The sequence below is a fragment of the Coturnix japonica genome, chromosome 7, assembly GCF_001577835.2.
Source record: "Coturnix japonica isolate 7356 chromosome 7, Coturnix japonica 2.1, whole genome shotgun sequence".
Taxonomy (NCBI): Eukaryota; Metazoa; Chordata; class Aves; order Galliformes; family Phasianidae; genus Coturnix; species Coturnix japonica.
This window is the reverse complement of record NC_029522.1, coordinates 15712862-15735893: the sequence shown is the minus strand read 5'-3', so window position 1 is coordinate 15735893 and position 23032 is coordinate 15712862. Positions and strand designations below refer to the sequence as shown.

The 23032-nt window shown below is 36.6% G+C and overlaps 1 long non-coding RNA gene across 1 annotated transcript in view; it reads left to right on the top strand.

The window, feature by feature from the left end:
- Nucleotides 1–23032, top strand: part of LOC107316712 — a 53913-nt gene extending 30881 nt beyond the window's left edge. The window contains exons 3-5 of the long non-coding RNA XR_004307943.1: nucleotides 5660–5719; nucleotides 18499–18626; nucleotides 22618–23032. This is a non-coding gene — a long non-coding RNA (uncharacterized LOC107316712). The remainder of the gene's footprint in view (nucleotides 1–5659; nucleotides 5720–18498; nucleotides 18627–22617) is intronic.

Here is a 23032-nt window from a genome sequence, read left to right as displayed (position 1 = left end):
AGCTGATGTGGAATTCCTGGTCAGTCAGGATAAGGGCCACCTTTTGCTTCATTATGGTTTTGAAATTCTATATAATTATATGAATTTGTCTTTGAAGTACAGATTTACGCTTTCTCTAAATTTTGTTTGAAACCTTAGTGATAGGGAATTCTTGACAGACACTAGGACATCATTCATCCCATTAAGGGTCATTCAGAGAACCTTACAAAGTGAAAAACAAACCTTTTTTTCTAGAGGGTGTTCTTTGTTCATAGAGGATAAATCTCTCATTTAAACCCCATACAAAAATGCAATGGAAACTTTTCTTAGAAGATTCATGGTATACATTTGTCATCTAAAACTTTTTGTTTGTCTTACCTTGTTTTTATATTGTTTCTATTTTGCAATGCTGACAGATAATAATACCTTGCAGAGATTTGTAACAACATTCACAAAATCCCTGAAGCAATGTTTACAGAGATTATGCTTTGCCTTAAGTGAAATCATGTTGATGAGGGTTTGTAACAGAATATTAAGGGAACTATTAAGTGATGCATATCATACAGGCTGTGTTGTCTGTCTAGCTGGTGAACAATGAAGAAAGAGGAGGAGGAATGTGTGGATGAGGATGATTACTTTGCCTAGTAGCCAAACTGACAGTGAATTCAGAATAAACACTTCTAATTTTCTCTGAGGGGCCTCCCTGCATTTGCACTTGTGGTTCATGTAGAAAGAACATCTTGAATTAAAAATGCTGAGAATTGTAATGGAGTTCCTAGTTTTTCCATATGTTTTTGTGTGGACTGTACTTTTCCAGAAAGCATTCTAACAGGTACGGGGTTCTCAAAACTGGCAGAATTGCTGCTAGAAGTGAAGCTCCAGATGAGCTACTGACTTCATTTTTGCAGATTTCTGAGTTTCAAGAAAATTAAGCAATGGATAAATGGGTCACATCCTTGCCTGGCCTTAGGGCCAGCTGCCACTCTGCATACATGAATGCACATGAGTCATCTCAATGCCTAGGGGAGGAGGTAGCTCCATCAGTGAGGGTAACATGACAGCTTGCTGGAAATTAGAACAGACAGGGGCTCTGAAGAAGTTTTTGAGCCAAACAGGTGGCAGAAAGTAAGGGGCAACCACACATTTTAAATTAAAAGAAGAAAATACACTCTAGGGGCTGCAAGGCCCCCAAATCTTCTGCTGGGTGCAGGAAGGCTCCCGTGAGAAACAACACTTTGGCTACCTGGCAGCCATCTCTTGGCTGGCTGCCTCTGTAACTAGAAGTGCTACTTATTTAGGTTACCATGGGGATAATATATGCTTCACTGGATGTCCACCTGCTGCAAGTGTATGTCAGCAGTCAGATCCTGAGGAGCCTTTGCAGGTTCAGTGGGTTTTGGTTATTGTTGTTGTTAGTCATTGTGATAAACTTCTGAAAGATAGACTCTATTTTCTTGCCAGCATATACAAAATGAGCTGCGTCTTGCTTCTTCTGATAAGAAGGAATTTAAGAATGCAGGTTCTCAACTACACTATGCACAGTTCTCAGATCTTTTTTCGTAGAATCATATAACGGTTTGGATTGTAAAGGACCTTAAAGATGATTTAGTTTCAAGTCCACTGCAATAGGCAGGGACAGCTTCTACTAGACCAGGTGCCCAGTGCCCTGACTGCCTCTAAGGGTGGGATATCCAAAGATTCTCCAGGCAGCCTTTTCCAGTGCTTCATCACCCTTTACTGTGAAGAATTTCTTCCTAACCTAAATTACTCTCTTTCAGTTTAAAGATATTACTCCTTGTCTTATCACTATGCTACCTGACCTTCCTCTCTAGCTTTCTTATAGAACCCCTTTAAGTATTGAAAGGCCACTGTAAGGTCTTCCTGGAGCCTTCTCATCTACTGACTGAGCAGGCCCAGCTCCCTCAGACTTTCCTCATAGGAGAGCTACTTCTAGAAACTTTTTTTTACTAGATGGATTAATTGGCCCAGGAAACACATTAGCATGCTATCTGTTCAGAGTAGCAGTGACCACTAGCAGCTCTAGGAAGTCTAGAAAGCAACAGAACTTCCACTTTCTATGTGCGTATTATTTGTATAGGGGAAAAAGAATGAAAATTTGGGAAAGGAAAAAAGTTACTTTCCTGCATTACAAAAGTCTCTTCAGGTCTCACCTACAGGATGTCTGTATGGTAGACCCCATTACTGCAGAGAAGATCCTGTTCTTTCAAGCAACTAATGTAGGTGCTAAATAGGAAGGCAAATAAAAGAATTTGTCGAGAGCCTAGATTTTGTTTATAGTATTTCATCATCTGTGTTTGCTTCCAATCTGCTATTGCAGCTGTGGTCTTTGTACTTGCCTTATATGAACCGTTGTAAGAATCTTCTCTGTACTTCTCCTTTTTTCTTCATTTTTTTCACTTTGCTTTCTTTTATTCTCCCTGCTTGCTCTTAATAGTGACTGACCACTCAGCTTTTGAAATATTCCTGATATTCTTATTCTCATTTTCACTGTGTGCACTCTCTGAAGTCAAAAAGCCAAGGCTCATGTGGCAGGTGGGCAAGTGCTTCATTTGCAAATATATTCATTTGCATGTGAATGTGCTCATTTGCACACAAATGCTTTCATTCATACCAATAAAACGATACTTTCCCTGTGCACCATTTATGCAAACAAAAACTAGATTCATAAAAGCATCCAGAAAAGTAGGGGAGTGTCAGGTCTTTTGTCATTTTGAGTTTGGTAGTAAGGCTCACTTTAGATACAACGTTCACTTCTCATAAGAAATTCACCTCTGATAATATTACCAAAATCCTATTTTCAAGTACCATAGATTTTAAAACTAATTACTGCACAAGGTAAGGGTTTTCTTTCCATGAAGTACTATTTAGTGTGGATCCAAAGTAGTTCTGATGCAAACTACAACCATTGAGAACTACCATAAATTAATGAAACAATAACCAGATATTCAGAAGGTCAAACACTGTTTCCTCCTAAAAATATTTAATACAGATCAGAAACTCTGAAGGCCTTCCATCATGTTTACCAAGGTAGATTATGGAAATATATGTACCAATAAGCTTTTCTGAAAAAATACTTGTGTCTGCATGCAATAACCCATTCTTTAAACCTCTAGTCGTTCAAAACGTATGATGTTTTTAGAGTTGTCAGTACAGTACAAACGACCATAAATATGTTACAGCTGGTTCTCTCACAGAAGAAGACTGTAATAGAATTCAGTAAAAGCTCGAGTCTCAAACTTAAAAGCCCTCATGAGGGAAGATTAGCAACCAAAAGTTGAGCATCAGGAGGGTGACCATCTGGCAGCTTAAATATAGATTAGCAATCAAATATTACATCCGATAATGACAGAGCTTACAACGCATCTGGCAGAGAGCTATGTCACAAGATTGTACTAAAATCCAGTTAGCTTCCATAATTTTCAGAAGTTAAATATTTGGAGTGGTCTAAAGTAGAAGCAGGCATGCAAAAAAGTAAGATTCTGCCTAATGCTTTGCACCTTCTCCGAAGCACTTGGTAGCAGCATAGTGGAGCTCTAACACTTCTATAAATCTAGCACTTAGCCAGATAATTTAAAGTCATTACAGTCAATATGTGTTTCAAAAACTCAAGGAGAGAATAGGATGGGGTTATTCCTGGCCAGTGTTTGGAAAGATGAAAAAGAAATAACAGGAAGATGTTTCACAGCTTTTTCAGAACCACAACTCAAAGGAATCATTATAAAGTGAAGAAGTAAAGGCCAGTGTCGCCGCCTTGCACAGAAGGATCTAAAAAGTTTTTGTATTTTCTATCTCTGATTTCATTACTCCTAATAACTCGTTTCCTGATGGAAGGTAAAGAGACACCTGAAATACAGATTTGAGTCCTTTTAGTTAAACCTTTATCCCTTTGTCATAGTAGTTTTTTTCTTCTGTAGTTCCATTCATCTGCTCTACTGGAACTTTCAGTCGCACGGTGTTAAAATATGGCTGTTCTAAGCTAATATGCATTAACTTTTTAAAACCTGTTATATACATAACCTATTGTATTAATATAAAACGTTAAGGCCATTTTTTCATTTCCTGGGAATGGCCCATTACATTGTGAGCAATCTACTCTTGCTTTTTTAGAAAAGACTTTGAACTCAACACAAAAGGAAAATATAATCATGTACAACTATAAAGACTGCTTTTTTCCCTTTTGTGCAGTGTAACAGAGGTGGATAAGTAGCATGGTAATGAAGAGATGGACCGTCTTTATTAGCACACTCGGTGAAAGGGTTCTTTTCAGAACTTCAACTTTTCTTATCTTCTTAGTTTTCATGACGTCTATTCGGACTCTTTCCTTTTCTTGACTTTCTTTTAAATATGTCTAACAGACTGGCAAAGCCAAGCCAGTTCATCCTTCTTTCCAAAGAGCACTAGACACAAAGTCTAGCAGTTTAGATGCTTCCATAAAAGTTTTTCATATATTTAGAGAAGTACTGCTGCTTGCATTTTTAGAAACTAGTCATATGCATATCTTATAGTCATTCCTCAGTTTCTCTATAAACAAACACAACTAAACCTTTGCTACGATGTTTTAACACTGTAGTTAAAGGAAGCTAATGAGATAGGAAGTTTCTTTGAGTAACAAAATAGAACTAGAAATACTACTTAACCCCCTGCCAAGAAATTGGTTAATATAGTAGATTTGTAGAAGACTGTTTGATGATCCCTTGCCCTCTTCCACAATGTGATCTACAACCCTTTTTTATGTTTCTGTGTTCCTACTCCTCACTCCCTATTTTCTGGTGTTCCTCCTATCCCTTCTAGCTTCAGCATTCTTTGTTATATAGGCAGTTCACTTCTAATCTGGCCCAAGTTAAGAAATATCAATAGACTAAAATGAAATTGCCATATGATTGCAAATAAATAAATAAAAAAAAAATCCCACCAGGCAGTAGAATAAATGAAAACTACCTTTCCTACTGCTGTTCTGATGAAGGGGCAAGTATTTAACCATCACCATGTTGTGCTCTTAGCAAGATTTGTTTGATATTGAAAAATATTTTTCCAAGACAGAATTACAAAGTAGATTTTTTTTCCAAGACTTATGACTTTTTAAAAAGCTTTCTTCTTTATTTAAAGTGCTCCTTAGATACAAGCACTACAAGTAGTTAAAATAGCCTTTTCCCCATAAATCTGAAAAAAAAAAAAAAAAGAGGAAAATATCAGTTTTCTTTCAAGTATACCATATATTGATTTTTTTTGGACATTTGAATTCAGGGACACACATCTAGAGGTTCTCTATAGTTCCTCTGGAGTCTTCAGCTATATCTGACCTGTCTGAGAAGTAAAACTATTCTACACTTGATAGTGGTTGGGAAATAACAAGCTGTAACTTGTACACAAATAACACATGTTCATAACAGTGTAACAAGTCCTGGCATGTGGTTATTTCAATCTGCCTGCAAGATGCATGACATCTTTTGTTAGCTGTTAGTGCCTACTGCACTCCTACTAATTAAGCGTAGGAAGTACATTGCTGCAATTGAAGGGATTTACTTTTTGATACAAATTCTTACCTGGTATGAGACTTCTCAAATTATTGTGAAAAATTTTGAAATAATTTTATTATATTTTTAAGACCATCTTCACATCATTTCAAAATGAATATGTATATTTGGTTTGCTTTTTCCAGGTTCCAGATTATCAGTTTCTCATTGAGATGCAAGTGTACTGATGAAGAATTATCCAGAAGGTAAAGCAAAACCTTGTAAATTCTCTGCAGAGAATCCCTTTTGCTCTTAAAGAGTTTTTACTTATTGGCCACAGCCTGTGCCAAACAGGTATCAACCTTTTTTGTTAATATTTCACTTGGTAGGAGGTAAGGCAAAAAAGCAGCTATCATCAGTTCTGCACAGGCTGTAGTCTTCTCCAAGGGTTCAGTCAGAAGAAAATGTTTTCAGCCTTACTGTACATATTACATCTTTTCTGTGTCAGGTGGTAGGAATTTCCTTCTACAGAAATGAATTTGAAACTGGCAGTTGAGCAAGAAGTGTTGCAACCATCAGAATGTGGATATATTACAGTGATACAAAATCTGTCTTGTTTTTGTCTTTTGATCTGCTGAACTGAGCCTGTACTATCTAAAATTGTATACGTTGATACATTGCGCATTACATCTATTCAGTTACATTTAGAAACAGTAACCCGGTCAGTACTTGCTGCTCAGGCCTTGGTAGCTCATTGGGTCAACAATATCGGTTTCTGCTGCAGTCAGCCAGCTTCATATTCATTTGCCTTTTGCCTTATAGTAAGCTTCGCTAACCCAATAAGACAGCTCCACATACCTTATACTTGTCTAATCAAGACCCACGACAAGTATACTGAAGGTTCAGAAAGTAAGGTGCTTGAAAGCAAAGCACGTGGGTATGTGCTCAGAAGCTTCTGGGAATATGCAATTAGCATGCTACAAAATCTTTAGTATAACCACACCCATTGTAACAGTGTGATACATGTTCTAGCAACTGTAGAGATAAAACAGGACCTTTTACAAAATCACTTCAGTCATCATACTTCACAGTGTTTGTCTTTGAAATCTCATACACATCCGATTACGTGTCAGAGGAAAATTGATCTCCCTACTGAAGCACAGTGTGTATGAACTCTATGTTTCAATTTTTATAGCTAAGAAAACAAATCTTTTCCGTGTCTTCCATGCAATAAAAGCACTCAATTTTTCAACAATGAGACAAGGCTGAGCTCACATGGTTCCTAGTTCTTGCCTATGACTGGCTGCACAGGTCCTTTCTGGCTAGCTTGAGAAGATGATGAGGATACAGCAATTAACCCTTAAACACATTGCTACACAGACTGATGGAAGCTGCCACAATATATTGTTCATTACTTATACAGATGGCTCACTACCAGTCTGACTCAGGCACCAGCACAATGTCAATGCTTTTTGAAGGCATCTGACCTCAATGCTCAGGTCCTAGACCAACAGGAGAGAGATCCCAGGACAGTAGGTTCTCATCTGCCAATGAGCACACCTTGCATACTGCTCAGATGCTGTGCAGCTGATTTGTTTTGCTAAAGTGCTCATGTGCAAACACACTTCAGATTTTCCTTCTCTCTGAAACATCCCATTTACATTTCGAGCACCTATTCACAAAAATACAGGATAGTAAGAAAAGGGATCAAATACAAAGCAATTCATGCAGATTTCCAAATGAGAAGGGCTGAAAAGCCTGTAGCTGTGTTCCTTTATGAAGATCAGAAAATAGATTAAACAGAACTACAAAAAGTAGGTAGACAGATTTTCTACTTTCAATTACTACTCACAATTTAAGAACAGAGTAGAGATGAAACAGAAGCACCACATATTTAAAGGCTAAGTTTAAAACTCATGAAATGTATTTTAGATGCAATATATAGATAAATTGAAACTATCACTAGAAGGAGATATCTGCAAGACCAAACTGAACTGAACAAAGGAATGTAAAGGATAATAAGAACAGCCACAAGTACCAAACCGTCAATGCAAATATTAACTGGCTGGGCCATAAATCAAAACCCACCTATAATAAAATATTTTTTCATTGTTCTCTCTAAGGTTTCTCCATATTTTCTCAGATCTACCAAGTATTTGCCAGTTTTAGAGGCTGAATGATAGGCTGGACAAAGCAATGATTTGATGAACACTGACAAATGCAACATTTCTGTTCCAGAAGAGTCACTAAACAGGCTGATTCCTGCATTCATGCTACTTTAGCATTTCCCCCGAAACTACTGACAAAAGTTATTCCTTTTGGCAAATTTGTTTACTTATCGTGCAGCTTCCAAGATGTTACAAGGAGATGGGCTGACAACATGCACTTCCCTTCAGCCATGACTCTCACAGTCTACAAACAGAAATGGCTACTATCCAGGCTGTTTTTTTCTTTGTAACACTCTGATACAGAGTGCTACATGCCCTTCCAATAATTCCTGAAGGAAGGACCCCATTCTGGCGGGCTGATTAATGCATATGGAGTTCACGGGCAAGAGAAGAATCAGACTAAATAGTACAGATAGCTGACCTGATGAATTCATGCACTCTGCCTCATGTTTCTTTAGCTGAGAAAAACACCAAGACTTTTCTCATAATGATTTGTTTAATTTTCTTTATCTCAGTTACAGTTGTAGGTATCCATATAGGGAAATGAGGTTAAATTTGGCTCAGCTTCTGAAAATTTGAGTTTGAATTTATGCTTTAAAGTGCAGCTGCAGTGCTGCTGTGAAATATGCTGCTATAACTGTACATCCACAAAGACAGAAAAAAAGCATTTTAGATTTTAGTGAAAGATAAAGCTGCTGGCTGAAAGATGACAGGCTGCAAGAGCAGTGTTGTTTTTTTTTTTTAATCATGCTAAGCACTTGCTGTAAAGTCGTCTGTTCTCAGCATTTAAATAAATATAGAAATATTTCATTTGAAATATAAGCTTAAGTAAGCCTTGGATTTAATCATTATAATGACAGGATTTTGCAACTAATTTGGCTTTTCATTTTCAGCTGAATGTAATACTATTTTATGAACATACATTTTTTGCAGATTCCCACAGACACTTGTGATATATTCATTTATACCTACTTGCTTCTTTCTGTGGAGACTCTATACACATTTTTGTAACGCTGAACAGTGGCAACAGATTTTAAAAAAGCAACAGGAAAAGTGAATGTGATCTATTATTATTCCCTTTCTTAAACCTTGTTCTAATTGTCAAGTTACTTTAGTCTATGTATAAGTAAAGTCTGGATGAATGCACTAGACTTAATGCTTTTTTAACACGAAGTCTACTGCAGATGACATTACATTTTATATATATATAAAATGTATATATAAATGTGTATATAATATATATAATAATATAAATATATATTATTATTTTTTTAAACATTCCAGTCCTTAGACCACAAAATAACATGAATCAGTGTGCTCAGATTAAAGTTTTAGTTCCCCAGAGATCTGGAGAACCAGAAATCCAGCTCTTACTGATGCTGATACAGTTGCATTTTCTACATCACAGATGAAAACCAAAACAGACAGGAGTATAACTGAAGGTTAATAGTACAGTTTTTGCTTACTTCAGTGATGACTTTTAGCTGATCTCGGTTGAAATGAAGGAAATGCAATAATTTACTAAGCACAAAAATAGTTTGGTCATAAAAATAGTTTTTGTTCCTGCTTCTTTTTGTAAACATGAAAAACATCTGGATTTCAAAACAGATAAGTGTGTTAATTTGATATTCTATATACCTACTTGTATGTAAGTAGTGTTCTGTGAGTGGGAAGATAAGTTAAACTTCACATACTTAGTATTTGGAGCTCTTCCTATCTTTTAGGAACCCACAGAACTGGAAGTTTTCCATAACTTTAAAAGCAAGTCTGAGGTCAAGACAATATCAGTTTTACAATTAACGTATCCAGATTCCAACAGCTCTATATCATCACTGTTTACTTTAACATTTTATACTTGTGGAGAGCATGTACTATTCTTGCATTCTTTATTGTTGTTGTTCACTTTGAAATCGAGTTTATTAAGGCTGGAGGTGAGGGAAAAGCCTAGAAGAAGGATTAAAGGAAAAATAATAGGGAAAGAAAAGGGAAATAGATATAGGCCATACTGATAGCATGAAACTACTGGTGACCCTCAACTTGTGCACATACTGTAAGTGAACGACAAAGTAGAGCAATCAGTACAAAATACCTCTACAACACTATAATTAAGATATTAAACCCTAAAGTCAATATCTGATCCAACTTCCAAGCCTAAGTTATTAATTCATAGTGAAATAGTTTCTAGTACTCTAAAGGAACCATTTGAAAGACTTTGAATGATTATCAGAAACAGATGCCTACTTCAACTGTCTGAAAACTTGTGCTGAAATGAAATGAATAGAAAGTGAATACAGACAGAACCAGAATCTGTCCTTTCAGACACTGTACACAGAGCAAATTTCACAACTTACAAGAAACTTCATGTCTTGGCATGTTAGGACTCTTCTCAATGAATCGTGGAACTGCAGATTTGGAAAAAACCTCCAGAAGCAATTTAGCCCATCCTCCTTCCCAGTAGTGGGTTCAGTTTCATCTCTGTCAATACTGACAGGCACTTACCTTATTTCTTCCTAAAAGACTTTGATTACAAACAACCCACAATCTTACCAGGCAATCTTTTCCACTCTAGCAGTACGTATACTATCAGAGTTTCTACCTCTCAAGGTCCAGTTTTAAGCTTTGTTTATTATTTCCTGCCTTGTGCAAAGTAAATGGGGAAAACACACAATACAGTGCTCCTCTTTACAATGTCTTTTTATATCTTTGAAGACTGTTATCACGTTGCCCCCAGTCCTCTCACATTGAAACCTTCCCAAAATACAGTGCCCAGAATCAGACTGGTACTTTAGCTATGGCCTACACAGCATAAGAGAAAGCAGAAGTATTAATCCTTGTGCCCTGCAGCTTACTCTCCTGTTTATGTCTTGCAGTTATGTAGCCTTTGTGTTATTTTCCTCCACCCTCCTTGCTATTAAAAGCTTTTCTTTTCTGTTTTGCTACAGTACTCAAATGTAGACTTTCACTAATGTGTGCTAGATGTTGTATGCTCCCAGGACAAATGTCAGTTATTCTTATAATATGCCAAAAACAAGTTCTGACTCCAATTTTAACTTTCTACATACTGATTGTTAGCAGAATCACACATGTTGCCAAAGACTCCAGCTGCCTTCTTTTAGTCATTTTCCAAGTAATACATACACTCAAAACATTCTGATTTGGCAGCCTGAGCCTGAATGCTAATGTGTAGAGCAAACTATTATATATTTATTATAAATAACTGAGTCCACACATGTATGCACATAGGCTTCCACACAGACGCACATACAAACAAGTTATGTTTTATTCCATCCTGCTGGAAAGTAGAATATATTAGATTGTAGAGAACAGCAGAGTAGACACAAAAGGGCTGGAGCTTGGCTGGTCTGCCTTATACAGCCTGCTCAGGGTCCATTTTCCATTTGTTTTGGAGGAATCTCCTCAGTGCATTTTAAGCAGCTGGAAGTCAACACTACATATCTTGTTCAGCTAGAAACAAATCTGAATTTTTAAGTCTTTGAACTTTAACCTCTTAGTCAAATGGTTCTAAAAATACTTGACAGTGCCATTTGTATGTGGGTCCACATGTTTCTCTTTGTCTGACTGGAACTGCTTTATACAATGTTTTTATATCACGTTCCCTTAAAAACCTTACTTGACCTGTAACTCAGAAGAAAGAAGTACTGCTTCATTTAAAAATATCATAAACTTGCTACCGATTTTTAAATTGCAAAGTGGTGTTTATAACTTAAACTGTTAAGTTCTGTGAGTGCTGTCAATAGATTTAAACAAACCCTTTTCACCTGAGTATGAAGTGGACAGATGTGACTCAAAGGTCAGTCCCAGCCTCAAAGAGAAGAATATCACAGGCAGATGAGTCCCACATTTGATGGAAGAACTCTCCAAATTAACAGAATCTTAAAAATGTCCGTACAATATAGATAGATACTGATATCTATACTCTTGAAATCAATGGGACTCCAGGAGGAAAAGCCATCCTTGTTTGGTGCAGTATAGATGAAACAATCTATCTAAAACATAACCTTCGATTAGGTGCTACAAAAATAGACATTACTTATCTTCAAGTATTTTCTAAAAACATCTATAAGCAAACCTTCTGAAAGACTAGCATTCACTGTGATCAGCTGTCACATCTTTAACATTTGATGCATTCTTGAGTATTTCTGGAAGCAGAGAATAGAGTAGAAGTATGGTTTAAGCTGTTAGTAGTCACCTGGAGCTATACAATGGGAGTACATTACTTTAAAAGGAATCCAGATAATCTCTTATGAAAACATTCTTCCAGGATGCAAATAAGACTTAAAGAGGGTTTAGAAATCTATTAGGCTTGTCTGCTGGGAAACCTGGCTGCTCATCAGTCTCTGTACTTCTGATTCTGAGTAATGCTTTCACTTCTGATTGTGTGAAAAAAATAACCCTGTATATTTCCATGAGATCAGTACAGATGCATTCTTATAGTTCAGTGCAGATTGTCTGACATTCTGCTGAAGATGTAGTTGCTGAATCATCACTGCCTGTTCATTGTGACTAAATCCCTATTACCTTTTGAAAAACATGACTCATTTTGAAGGACACAAAAGGTATTTATTATTGTTACAGCTTCTTGGCCTACATGGTTATCTCATGCCTGAGACTCTGCAAACTGTTTCTGTTGGAAAAGAAGTTAATGATAAGAGCAGGGATCTCGGAAGAGAATGTATGAAGATCTGATTTTGAGCTTATAGGAGAATCTGAACAACAACACTGATGGCTTTTGCATGTAACATCACTAGGTTTCAGTTCTAAATTATGGATTTTTTTTTCTAGCAATCATTCTGCTACTTCTATTTCAGGCTGTATTTCATGTTTTCCTACTCTTTTGGTCCTGTTTCTTATGTTTCTCTTGTTCCTCCCTTACAAAGACAGATACATTTCCAGAAATCATTTCTTCCAGGTGTTTAAAAATCACTGTTAGCTCACACATACCTTTGAGTTTGCATTGTTAATTCAAATCTCTCTCTCTCTCTTTTTTTCTTTTTTAAATTTATTTATTTATTTATTTTTACTTTTACCTTGAATTTGTTTCAGTAGTCTAATTAAACTTGACAAATGTATGCTACTTATTCTGTTGCAGATTGGACGAAATGAGCCCAGTGCCTTTAAGTATCACCTGGACCACCAGCTCAAAATTAACATCACAAAAATTCAGTAGCCATCTTCTGTTTCAGATGTTCTGCCTTATCACTCTGTCCAGACCAGAAACCTTGCTGTAACATCAGGTTCTTTTTGTCCAATATGTAGATTCCAGATTTATCTGACAAGGCTATGAATAGTCTCTTCTCTGTGCACTGACTACCTACCTGCATAAAACTTCACAAGATATACTTTCAAAAACATCAGTTCTGGACAACAGAAGAAAACGTAGAAAGGAGAAAAATCATGCTTGGGACTCCTCAAGTTATGTGACTGAAGAGGGTTTGTGTAAGGCCAAAAATTAGACAGCAATATCTGCAAACCAAAAAGGTTACGCAGATCTAACTAGTCAAGCCCTTTGCTATATGCCCATTCTGACTTCTGCATTGGCTTAGGTGTTTTGTCATGCTGCTTGCTGATGAGTACATTCACAAGGAGTTAAGATATTCCTTTGATATTCTTAGATAAGAAACCAAGTTCATGTTGTGGATCCCTTGAATGAACACCTGAAAGTCCCGAAAGACATCTTCCTGGCAGCTTTCCCTTGCTTCCCTTTCTATCACTCACAGATTTTTCCTTCCATGTTTCTGCTTACATCACTATCTACCTCTTCTCCTTCTTCTTTTATCCTTTTGCTTAGATCTACCTGAGTTGGAAACAAACACTTGAAATCCAACTGTAGTCCAGTCTATCTCCTTTCCAAGCTTCCACTAAGCTATAATTACCATTCTAGTCTCTGGCTCTATCACTGAATAATCTATAAAGCATCCAAAGCATCTCTCAATCTTTTCTTCTTACACTGCTTCACACAACTGCCACAAGCATATGCATTCTTCAACACTCTGCCTCACTTGCTGTGTGTGCGCCTTTGTTTCACTTACAAGGAGGCAGAAAGTTGCTCCAAAGATGACCAAGTTTAGATAACTATGCTTTTGTTTCCCAGCAGGTTGGGAGGCCAGGACTTGACTGTGGGAATCCCAAAGCAGAAAAATACACAGTACTGGTATTTTAAGATGAGACAGTTTGGCCAGACAGTGGCCGTTTCCTCTTTTTTTTTTTTTTTTTTTTTTTTCTGGCCATGACTCAGACTAAGCCAGAATTGCAGAACGTTTGATGGAAATTACAAACCCAATGGCTATAGGCCAGTTAAATTCATAACACAGACAGAGAACACCCCACTTGTCTAAGGCAGATCTATTCTTTGCAAAGCCTTTCTGTGTTTTGTATGATAATAAAAATAAAATAATAATAATAAAAAAAAGCTTTTCTAAATGACCCCAAATCCACAATTTCCCAGCATAGATGAGATTCTGCTGGACAGTAGCAATATTTTTGGGCAAAATGATATTGATGCTAACACAATGTTGTTGATTGCTCTCTCCTTTCCCCCTTCACAGCCCCAGTTTAGCAGCCTGTAATTCTAGCACAGGTAAACCCCATTCTCAGTGAGATTTTCACCTGAGGATTTCATAACAGTGGTTTGGCAAGGCACATTCATAGCAAACAAGTGCCGGCCATTCCTCCTCTCTACTGCAGAGTAATTGTGTTACAGTGAAAAGCTTTTAACTACGAATCTGACTGAATTGCTCAACCCCCCCAGGAGACATTCCTGAAACATGAATTTCAGTCTGGCATGCTGAACACACTGTTCCTGCAGCTGCTGCAACTGCTGACCAGAGCCGCTGTAGTAAGCGAGCACTTTAAGGCAGCAGTAGCAAGGTGAGCCTGAGAGGGTGTGGGAGAGAACAATGCTGCTAAGTGGCACAGGTCAAAACCTTCAGCATAGGTTTAAGAAGTGCTATAAGGTACATCAATCCTATACACAAAAGCACCATTTGCTGACTACAATTTCCTAACTGCATCACCGTTCTGCTAATCAGAAAAACAGAATAAGAAGGACACTTTCTAACTTTTCAGGTTAATTTAAAATATAAAAAAAAAAATAATAAAATCAATTAAGTTCCATCCTGCCCTATAATATTTACAATGATGATCAATTTGGCATCAAAGATTGCCTATCTGAACCTCATAGGTCTAACTTCAATGAGCAGGACATCCTCCACATGTGGGCCAAAAAGTAGCATTTTATATAGTAGGGAATCAGGCTATGTGAGGTGTTGCTTCTTACAATTGCCAGGGCTGAGAGTACTTATTCATAAACTACTTAGAGCATGAAATTGTTTGTCAACATATCAAGAGCTCCGTAATAATAATAATAAAATCTCTCTAAAGCTTAACACATAAAAGACAATTGGCTTTAGAAATTAGATTTATTTTTTTTTTAAGAAACAAACTCCCCAAACCTCTTATTGAATAGACATGAGAAATTGAAAAAGTGTATTTCTCCATCTCCCTCCTACTCTTTTCAAATAGGCTCAGGATATCAAGTACCCAGGTTCCAGGCTGTATCAGGAAATCTGCCAGATCTCATGTTTCTGCTGCTTTCAAGCCAAGCAGGAGAGCCACCCACTTTTCCTCAAGACTGCTAATGACCAGAGGTACAGGCTGAGGGACACAAGCACACCCTGCCAGAAGGGATTGCTGCTCACCAGAAATGTGACTTTGGAAAATAAGTCTCTGAAAAGCCTGCAAACAAAGGGGAAGACAACAGCCTGAGGAGAACACTAGGCTTATAATTCTCATACTTTCATTTGCAGTTTACAGACATGAAAGTTCTTTGTCCTCTTGGCAGGCCTCTCACCACACTCATCCACAAATCAGCCCATTTACTTTGCTTTTATTGAGGCCTTTTTTGCCTATAGGCACATTTAGCTTATAAAGGTAGCTGATCCTAGTAACCATCAAGTTACATACCCATATGATGGCATGGACAAAAAGTAGTAAAGAGTTATTCTCACACACATGTAAAAAAAACAAGAAATGGGAAGTTACAGTGATAAACTGTACAGTCCATACAAATGTGATTAATATATAATAGGGGAAAGGCCTGTGTAAGGTTAATTACTGTGCTTCAGGAACATGCATTATTCCAAAAGAAAACAGAATAGCTGAATGCCAGTGGGTGAGAGCTAATCAAAATACATGTAGGTCAGCACTAATGCTGTGAGATTGTTCCCAGAACCCAGGCTAGATCAGGTGTCTCATTCTGCTGTTCTGCTGTCCAGTCTCTTAAACAGCTACTTATTAAAATTAGTTAAATCTCTTTTTAATCAATAGTTGCTTTTTTTTTTTTTTTTTTGTGAAGCACAGAATGATACCTCTGTGATGTTTCAAGTGATGGGTTACTAAATTAAGCACAGATAAAAGCCTGTATTTCTGGAATAGTGGTAATACTTATGAGACTGCCCTAAACTTCTAAGGGCCCCTCCCCCTCCCCCCCAACACCCTCAATTTTATGGCCAAAAAGAAATGTAACTGCAAAGCTTGTTTTTTAACTTTTTTTCAATTGTTTCTTATTTTGTTCTCCAAATGAAACTACTTAGGAAAAATCTTGTGCCTTATCACACAGCTATCAAACAGTTCTACTGATTTTTGTGGTGGAGATGAACCTGCTTCACATTGGCTTTTTTTTATGTTATGTTTTTTATATATATAAAACAAACATTTATATATACACATATATTTTACGTTTGTTTATATATATCTATATATATATAAAACATACTGCAGATCAGTAAAATAAAGCAGGCCAAGTAAATCTGGACAGTTGAAGTGGTGGTTAAGGGGGAAGCAGATATCAGGTAAATTATATTTCCGAGTCATGAATAACTGAAGTGCTGTTTCTGTGTTGCTTGGATACAGTTTCTGTTTAGTTGGCAATAGATTTCACTGAAAATATTTTAACTTCTAGTCCTGACAGCTACAAGCATGTGTTCACATGTAATCTTATAAACTCAAATAGTGTTAAATGCATACCCAATATACCTCTTCACAAGTGAGCAATGAATAGTAAATGCCAAGTTGCAGAGTCAGCACTGAACAATGCATCCATGTTCAACTAATTGCCAGAAGTTCCCACTGGTTGGCCCATTTCTTCCTCTGTTAACACTACTCTGCCATACAGAGAAAACACAGCCAATTTGTTCATCAGGCTGGCAGTCAGTTGGGTGGTACTAATGGCATCACAAGGCTGGTGCTGACTTGAGACCAGTTTTAAACCTGTGTTCAGCCACTCCAGCTTACCAAAAAAGCAAATTCTCCTTCCAGCCATACAAATAAGGGCAACATGCAGAAACCCAGTAGATGAGTAATGTTCACCAAGTATTACAAGGTCTGCACTGAAGGAAACATGAAACCCTGTGACCCTTACTCAGAATAGTCAACCTGCATCTGTTCTGGAGCCCTGCATGGTAAGAATGCCTCCACTTTGTGCTGTAAACACATCTGGAGGAAAGGCATGGGATAGAGATTACTTCAGTCTTGTTCATTTTGAGCTGCAAAATTGTCATGGAACGATAACTATTCTTAATTCTACCAAGGAGAATCAAGAGATGAAGACAATGTTGGATTCAGAACATTATCAGAAGGGATTGAGCTAAAGCAGCTTGGTACACAAACAGTTTGTTTATAGTGTCAGCTGAACTAACTTAGTAATTCAGAGTATTTGCAAGAACTCAACATCCAAATGGCACAAGTAGATCCATTGACAGCACACAGGCAAAAACTTTATCAGGAGGGATTGAATGACATATCATGTATCACATGTTGGTAGTACTCAAATATCCCTGGCATATTAAAAATTCTGAGACCATTTCACAATTCAAAGAGTTTCATTCAGCACAGAAGAACTATGTGAGATCATATTTTGAAAAGCAAAGGGGGCCTAACCATTATGTTTAAAATTCGTCGTAGCTTATCTTCAAATATTACATTTGCACTTTCATCTGTAAACAGAAACAGTGATATTGACTTAAATAGTGAACATATGACTTAGATAAACAATTGTAAAAAACATTCTCAAGCCTTCTTGCACTATAAATCAAATTGCACAATTTTGCAGAATGAAATTATGACCTTGTAAGCCATGATAAATTCAGAATATTTACTTAAAAATATTTAGCCAGCTCAGAAGCTCAGAAACAGCGATCACTACTACAGGGAACAGCGAATTAATCAGTGGCTGGTCAAGTCTTCTACAGGTAAACTTGGTACACAGGGAACCAGTATTAAAGATACATTAAAAACAACAATGAAGATCACCATCAATTGCTCCTTTCAGAAAGTGAGTTATTCCAAATCAAAGTCAGTACTCCTGAAGCCACGTTTTTATACCCACATTACAGGATGCATGAAATCTCACATACATTTCTCATCCTTAAATATCAGTATATTTCTTCTACTACTCTGAATACACAAGTAGTTTTATAAAGAAAATTGTTAAAGGGCAAGTATGTAGTATAGAGAATACTAAGGATTCAACATGATTATTCTGTTTTAGTAGTTGTTTTGCTGTTTCTTAGTCTGCTGGTCTACAATTTTGTTGTTGTTCTTGGCTTCCTTAGAACTAACTGTCATGAAGTGATAATCATTATGTGCCACCTTTACAGAAAGGGGGCTTTTGGCTGTAGCTGGAAATCACTGCTTTGTCTGTTGAGCAGTTTTGTTTTTGTTTTTTAGGAAATGATTTTGGTTTCCAATAGCATGCCAGCAATCACTGACAAGTAGTTAATTTACTGCCTCAAGTACCCTTTAGGTTTGGCTCTTATAAATTGGAAAATAGTGACAAACTTCTCATTGCTATTTTTCAGACCCAAGTTAAGAGTGATAATACAATACCATCTGAAAATGATTTACAGAAGGAAGAAGGAAAAATCCATGATGACATGAAGACTACAGCAAATGTACACTTGATTGTCCTGTTCCACTGAAATCCAAGGTAATCTACAAGACTAATGTTATAAATGTATAAGAATTTTCAGAAAAGAACATTAAATGTAAATTGGTTTGTCTTATTTTAAAAAATGGTGTCAGATCTTTCTTGACACTGTTTAAAATAATAACATAACCATGCTTAGCTTTGAATAATCTACGAGTGTTCTCCATTTTTCTTGTTTTCCTCTTATTTTTAGAATTGTAGTCTCATATTGAAAGGCTTTCTAATCCTACTGCTGGAGGTGGGAGGGAAGTTTGTTATTTATTTTTTTTCTCTGGTAATTAGCAACTCATTTTCTTGCTGACAGCGAAGCCTCCCTTACCTCCAAGAAATTATTGTTCAGTGACTTGTGAGCCGATAGCTGTATTCATCTTCAAGAGAAGTCTGATTTAATTTTACCTAATTTCTCCATTCTAAGGAGATTCGCTATTTTTATTAGAAACTGAAAAAAAAAAGAAAGAAAGAAAAGAAAAGAAAGAAAGAAAGAAAGAAAGGAAAGAAAGAAAGAAAGAAAGAAAGAAAAGAAGAAGAAAGAAAAGAAAAAGAAAGAAAGAAAGAAAGAAAGCAAGAAAGAAAAAAGAAGAAAGAAAGAAAGAAAGAAAGAAAGAAAGAAAGAAAGAAAGAAAGAAAGAAAGAAAGAAAGAAAGAAAGAAAGAAAAGAAAAGAAAAAAGAAAGAAAGAAAAAAAAATAGAAAGAAAAAAAAATAGAAAGAAAAAAAAAAGAGCTATTTTCAGATACCTTGTTTTGAAGAGGATTTCTGGAATTCTCAAAATAAGCTTTCCAACACATTTCCCAGTCAGATGGTCTTTTCATTTCTGTTTTGATACATTGCTGTGCAGTTCACTTAAAAGTATTTATTCATCTGTCTAAAGCCAAATTTAATTATATTCATAGAGTGAAGAATAAAGGCATGGGCCATGCACACTGGTGAATTCAATTCACTTTGCAAATTGTTTTTATGGTAATGTTAGAGAAGGTAGTACATACTTTGCAGTAGTAGGGACAGAGAGAACAGTTCTGTTCATTGCAGTCGAATATTAAACAGCAAAAACATTCAGAAAAAGAATATAATATTTCTACAAAGCAGCACTAGGGTCACTTAGCTGATAAGGTCACTTGGATGATAAGGTCACTTGGCTACACTCCTGAACTCATTCACATTCAGATCCCTTTTTATTTGAGTTACGAAGAATCTGAAAAGCTGTTAAGACAGCACAGAAACCCTACTTTGTGCATGGTGAAGAAATGAGAGGTTTCACTTAAAACTGAAATTAAAACAATAAGAATTCCTAAAACAAAAGGCAATAGCTTAAATTTCTAAACCAAGACACAGTAAAGATTTAAAGAAACCAGAATGAAAGTATTAGAAGACACACAAATCTCATAAGCTTCTTGCACTACCAAATGAATCATGAAAACAGTACTTCCAAATCCCTTTTTTATAGCATTTTATAATTGAGGTGTCTGCTAAGGCGTAACATATTCTTCTGCCAGAAAACAAGCAGAATTTTCATAAGTTGTGCTTTCAAAATAATTGAAAATGTAGAGCACATTAGAAAATAACAACGGTTAAAACTGATTTCATGTTTTAGCAGTTGCAAGTGCAAAAACCCCATGCAACTGTACAATTTGTATCTAGGACATTAACTACCTTCAAGAGATTTTCAGTAGTACAAAAGTGCTAGCAATTTCTGTACCTACAAAGTAAATGTGTTCATATGTCTTGTATTCAGCAGCTTTAGGGTGCTGATTTACAGATTCTATTTCACTTTTTCCAAAGCCTTTAAATAACATCCTATGAATAAACTTACTTGACCAAAATTAAGGATTCTGTACTTGTGCTTGCTAGGAATATATAACAGGTATGTGAATGTAAATAACTCCAGGATGGAAGGCTGACTGCTTGCTGGAGACTTTTCTTTTTAATACTGAGTCTACTGTGTTAGCACACAGCTTATAAAGGTGGAAGTTTCTCAGTAAATGAATGACAGATACTGTCTTTTATAATCACCACCTTGTAAGTAATTAAGGTTGCTACTCCAGACCCAAGACTGGAATTCATATGTGCTTGAAGCATTAATTCCAGAACTCCAGCATGCCTCCAAAACAAGCCGCTATTATAATATCTGTGGAGATGTACATCTTGATCTAGATATTAAACACCTTCTGCGTAAAAACCCAATAAAATTAAGCTAATACCTGAAAATGAATGAGTGAGAAATGAGTGAAGCACTGTTGTGCTTTTGTACAGGTTTCATCCTGCATCATATTGTGCCTCTTTTCCTTCTTCTTCAGCATCCTTAAAGCAACATGCAGCATTTTAAAGAGATCAGGCCAGAAATCCAGAGCTAGGACTCTATTTCCATAGTACTCACAAAAGGCAGCTGTAGGGCAAACATGAAATGCCAAGTTATCACAATTGATGCCTCTTTTCCTACTGAAAAGGCTCTTTCCATATTCTCATACAGTAAACTCTAAGGAAAAGCACATAAAAGAATTTTCTTTTTACGGTATTCCTTTGGCATGGCTAAGAAGTATTTAAAGTACAGCAGATGTGTTTCTGCTATACAATGAAAATGAAATCTTTCATAACATCTGTTTAAATATTTTTATTTCAATCCACACATTGCTGTAGTTGGATTGTGGTATGTTATCCTTAGTCTTTTCTCCCAGAGAAAAAGTAGCCCTATGTGAATTTCAAGCACTGAAACATTATACAAGATTATAATTAGACGACATGCTATTTCTTGGCTTAGAGAGAGCAAAACCAAAAATGCCTCCGAAAAAAAATGGAAGTTGTTACAAATCACATATTTCCCTAGTTTGTCTGCTAAGAAATAACTCCAGTGTTTTTGGTGGATTTGCATAATACATTCTCAATAGAAGGATACTATAACTTCATCTCTTTGAGAAAGGATAGCCTAGAAAAAAATTCATTCCTCTGCCGAGGTGAAATGAGAAAGGTTAGTGAGAGGCAGCATGCGCTTATGCAATGTACATCCCTCACTTCTGAGAAACCTTACCTTAAAACTTAAAGCATTTTACAAGAGCTGCTCCAAAAGTAGTGCCTCCTATTTTATTACATTGGCCTGTGAAGGCAGAAGCAGATTTTAGTGGTGTGGCAGTAAAAGCTGAAACTTCCTGCCAATATTCTGATTGCAGCAGAGTAGTGCTCTGACAAAATGGTGACTGACATGGGGAAAAAAAAAGAGTAGTACCTATACTTCTACCCACACTGGATTCACCCTAGAAGACCTTCAACACTGCGTCAAAGGCACCAAAATTTTAAAAAAGCCTCCAAATTTTTAATGACATTGTTCAGGAACCATGGCCTGTTAGTCAGCCTTTGCCAAACTAGTAAGTATTAGAGGATCTAACTAAGGAAATGCAGCTTTAGTCAACAAAAACAGAACAAGAAAGCTAAAAATAAAAGGCTCAGAAAATGTTAGAATGGAAAAAGCCCCTGACTTTTCAGAGTTAAGTTGCAGATATGGAAGGATAATACAGGCTGTCAGTAACTGTGTAATTTTATCAATTCTCTTTCCCTCTACTGGAACAATTCCAAATACCTCATAGTTGATGAGACATTAGGCCAATGAGAAGGTGCTTCCTCACTGTGTTTCTTAGTTACTCCTGGAAACCTTACTTCTGCTTAATGTCTAAGACTACTTTGTCCCCACTACTTCCCCGTTAGTAAATTCATTTTCCTTTATCTGCATGGAATTTTCTAAATGCGATTCTGCCTTATTGTCCTTGAGAAATTCAGATCCTGTACAAACTTGGATTCAGTGAACTTCTGACCCAGAAATCTCTCTTCTTTCCAGTCTAGTGCTCACCTCTTACTCTTTTTGTGCTAGTCATTCATTTGCTTTCTGTCTTAGCGCTTTTGTTTGTCTACTCTTACCATCCTTCCCCTATGAAAGCAGCAAAGAAAAATAGGCACTTCAAGATGATTTAAAAGCTGCTGTCAAGCATGAATGTTGCTTATTTCAGGAGACAAGGCAGAATCTGAAAAGGGGAGTCCCATCAGGAAAAACCGAGAACACTGAAGACAACAGAAAACTCCTGTAAAGATTTGCTCTGTGTTATCCACTTCAAGCTTTCAGATTTTTGTAGTTTTTCTTTAGAGCCAATATAAATTACATGTGGAAAAATACTTCAAAATATTTATTATATTTATGCTTGCTCTGTGTCATCATTTTTCATCTATCCAGGTTCTTTGCACACAGGTAGCATCTCATGATTGCTGTTTGACCACAGAGCTGCTATAGATGTTACTCAGCTCAACATCACGCTTCTTAACTATCAATTGCCAACTCAGCCCACAGCCATGGTCGTTTCTTTCCCCACTTACCAACTGGCTCACTTTTGTTTCTTAGACAGAATAAATTATTAGGGCTCACTATGA